This window comes from Galeopterus variegatus, unplaced genomic scaffold, assembly GCF_000696425.1.
Source record: "Galeopterus variegatus unplaced genomic scaffold, G_variegatus-3.0.2 Scaffold807, whole genome shotgun sequence".
Classification (NCBI taxonomy): domain Eukaryota; kingdom Metazoa; phylum Chordata; class Mammalia; order Dermoptera; family Cynocephalidae; genus Galeopterus; species Galeopterus variegatus.
This window is the reverse complement of record NW_007726918.1, coordinates 369,142-373,144: the sequence shown is the minus strand read 5'-3', so window position 1 is coordinate 373,144 and position 4,003 is coordinate 369,142. Positions and strand designations below refer to the sequence as shown.

General features: G+C 51.1%; 1 protein-coding gene across 1 annotated transcript in view; it reads right to left on the bottom strand.

The window, feature by feature from the left end:
• Positions 1-2,267: 2,267 nt before the first annotated feature.
• Positions 2,268-4,003, bottom strand: part of SDSL (serine dehydratase-like) — an 18,531-nt gene continuing 16,795 nt past the window's right edge. Inside the window, exon 8 of the mRNA XM_008572592.1 lies at positions 2,268-2,643. The gene's annotated coding sequence lies outside the window, so the exon portion shown is untranslated. The remainder of the gene's footprint in view (positions 2,644-4,003) is intronic.

Below are 4,003 nucleotides of genomic sequence, written 5' to 3'. Positions count from 1 at the left end.
GGCGGGAGCGCTGCTGCACTCCCAGTGCCGCACTCTCCCAAGTGCGCCACGGGCTCGGCCCATAAAGCCTGACTTTATATTCCCCCGGAAGTTCATATATTGAAATCCTAACTTCCAATGTGATGGTATTAGGAGTCAGGCCTCTGGGAGTGATTAGGTCATGAGTGTGGAGCCCTTAGGAAGGAATTAGTGCCCTCATAAATCAGGTCCAAGACAGAGTAGGACAGTTGTTGCCAGAGACCGGGGAAGGGAGGGATGGGGGGAGGGAAAACAGAGAGAGACTGATGAATGGGGTACAACATTACAATTAGATAGAAGGGATAAGTTCTGGTGTCCTATCGCACAGTAGGGTGCTATGGTTAACAGTGAAGTTTTAAATATTACATAATAGCTAGGGAAGAGGCTTTTTAATGTTTTCGCCACAAAGAAATGATAAATGCATGAAGTGGTTGATACATTAACTACCCTGACCTAGGGTGCTATGGTTAACAGTGAAGTTTTAAATATTACATAATAGCTAGGGAAGAGGCTTTTGAATGTTTTCGCCACAAAGAAATGATAAATGCATGAAGTGGTTGATACATTAACTACCCTGACATGATTATTACACAACATATATATGTATCAAAACATCAGAGTGCACCCTAAGTGTGTATAATTGCAATGTGTCCATTAAAATTAAATAAAGTTGGGTTTTTTTTAAAAGGCCCAAGAGACTCCCTTCCACCATGAGAGGCTAAAGTGATAAGACGGCTGTCTGTGAGCAAATGGGTCCTCACCAGACACTGAGTCTGCTGGCACCTTGACCTTGGACTTCCTGGCCTCCAGAACTGTGAAGAATAATTTTCTGTTGTTTATGAGACACACAGTTGTTGGCACTTTGTTATAGCAGCCCAAGCAGACTAAGACACAAAGTCAGCCTGAACCGTTAGTTCCCCCATGTGAGAGTCAGACCGTTCTCTGCAGGTGCAGGGCATTTGCTCTGCCCTGGACTGGGCTCTTGCCCAGGCTGGGAGCGGGGAGCAGCAGCGGCGATCCCCCTACCCATGCCCCAGCTCTGGGGTGAGAACAACCCCTTTGCCAGTGAAAGGCTGGATTCCAAGCCTCTCTGTCACCTGGCTTTAAGGCTGGAAGGAAGGAGCAGATGGAGGTGAGGACCCTGGATGTGGAGGTGTTAGGGTCAGCCTGGTCAGAGGACAGAGGGAGCCTCAGAGAACAAAAGGGGCCCCAGCCCCAGGAAAGGGACCGCAGCTGGGGTTAGAGGCTGGGCATATCGCAGACAGGTGCACACAGGTGGCAGCCCAGTCGGCAGCATTCTCTACACAGCCCTGGACAAACACAGAGAAGACCCTGTTCCCAGGACCCTCCCTGGAGGCTCTCCATTTTCCCAACTCAGAGGGCCACCAAGGCAGAGGCAGAATTGTAAGCGTCTCTGTCTGCAGAGCCTGTCCGTGCTACGTCAAGTCACGACAGCCATGGCTCTGGCTTCCACCGCTCCTACATCCCCCACTTCTCCCCCTGCGCCTCCTCCCTGCTCTCACGTTCCTCGGTGTCAACCAGGAAAGGCTAAACCGAGCCAACTGACACCTGTTACCTGCACAGGGTCAACAGCCCCCTCGGCTTCTTATCTCCAGCTCAGTGAGATGGGGAGAGAAGCAAACAGCACCTGACGAGTCTCCCAGGAGGGCAGCAACAGCTCAAGACTGTGGTGGGGACTCGACTGGGAGACAGAGCACCTGGAACCGAGGCGGTTTCTCCAGTCACCCGGATGAGCATGGGGTCGGGGAAGATCACCGCTGGCCAAAGCAATCCAGGGAGGCTTCAGGGAGGAGGTGGCACACACACTGGCTTTGAAGAATGCATATGACTCAGACGCAAAGAGGGCATGGCAGGCAGGGCACACGGCTTGAGCAAAGGAAAGAGGTGTGACAGCAGTAGTGATTAAGTGCATGCGCCTTAGATTTTTACATATCGGAGTTCCCGTACAGCTCTGTGACCTGGGCTAAGTGGCTCAACTGCTTCATGCCTCAGCTTCCCCACATGCAAAAGGAGGAAGCTAATCATATCTACCACGTGGATTACTGTGGGATTAAATGAAATGACTGATAAAGCCCACAGCACACTGTAGCTGCTCAATACGTGAATGAATCCTAGTTTCTTCCCACCCCTCGTTGTTGGGGAAGGAAAGCTCAGGAGAGAGTAAGAAGGAACCTTTTCAATGCTGTTCCCCACACAGATATGTACAATAAATTATGTTTCAATAAACAGAAAGTAAAAAAGAACATTTATTGAAAGACTACATATGTCGGGTCCACAGAAACAATCCTCAAACAACCCATTTTACAGATGAGAACACTGAGGCGCTGCTCTTTTGCTCAAGGTCACCAGCCCAGTAAGTAGGAGCAGAGTTCAGGTTCAGGTCTGGCTGAGTCCAGCTCTGGGGAACTCAGAACAAGTGACTCCAGGGAGATAGGGCTGGGTCCTGGTGGCTTCCAGAGGGGTAGTCCCTGGCAGTCGAGGGCTATGTCTGGGGTTGAAGAGAGAATGAGACCAACCGAGGCCACAGGGACACAGAGGGAGATCACAGCAGCTCTCAAGTCCTGCTCTTGAGAAAAGAAGGAGGCGCCTGGTGGAGGGGACAGCCTGGGCAAAGGAAAGGAGGTGAGAAGTGGCAAGGTGGGCCTCCTACAGCACTGAGGTGCAGCCTGAGGCCCAGAGGAGGGGAGGGCACTTGCCACAGGTCACACAGCTGGCATGAGGCCAGAGAGGGGGCCTGGGTGGGGGCCAGGAGCTGGGCTCTGCCATGGGCTATGCTGGGTGGACCCCACACTCTCTGACCTTTGTTTCTTGGCTGGGCAGTGAGAGGTTGGAAAAGGCTCCTCAATGCCAAGACCATGTGGGCCACAGCCATCTCTGCGACCTCAGTACCCCCAGCTGGGGTGAGGGCCCCACAAGGGACAGAATCAAAGAGTACCCGAGGGAAGCGTCTCTCCTGCCCTGAGCCAGCCTTCCCCGCAGGAGACTCTTTGCTGCCCCCTTGTGGCTCTAAAGGAGCCTAATTTTCCATCCGTTTCCTGAGAAACTGACTTCCCAGGGGCTGGAGGTGCCCAATTCCAGGCCCAGTACCTGCCTCTCCCTGTGACCCACAGGAGTGTCCAGACTAACCTGAGGGGTCCTACCCCCTTCCGCAGTATTCCACCACCACCTACCCCCACACTGAGAGTTGAGATCAAACAATATAGCATGATATTAAAAATTAGAAACACTGCATGTTCTTACTCATATGTGGAAGATACAAAGTTTTATCTCTTTAGAAGTAGAGAGCAGAATAGTGGTTATTAGAGACTGGTAAGGGGAACGGGGAGGAGGGGAGAGGAAGAAGGTGGTCAGTGGGTACAAAACTGTAGCTAGATAGGAAGCACAGGTCTCGTGTCCTATAGCACGGGAGGGAGACTACAGTCAACAGCAAATCACTGTATAACTTCAAGTAGCTAGTTGAGCGGATGTTGAACATTCCCAATGCAAAGATGTGACAAATGTTTAAGGTGATGGATATGCTAATTACCCTGATAGGGTCACTGCACACTATATAAATATAGCCAAATATCACATTGTGCTCCATAAATACATACAATTATCATGGGTCAATTAAGAAAANACAAGGGACAGAATCAAAGAGTACCCGAGGGAAGCGTCTCTCCTGCCCTGAGCCAGCCTTCTCCGCAGGAGACTCGTTGCTGCCCCCTTGTGGCTCTAAAGGAGCCTAATTTTCCATCCGTTTCCTGAGAAACTGACTTCCCAGGGGCCGGAGGTGCCCAATTCCAGGCCCAGTACCTGCCTCTCCCTGTGACCCACAGGAGTGTCCAGACTAACCTGAGGCGTCCTACCCCCTTCTGCAGTATTCCACCACCACCTACCCCCACACTGAGAGTTGAGATCAAGCAATATAGCATGATATTAAAAATTAGAAACACTGCATGTTCTTACTCATATGTGGAAGATA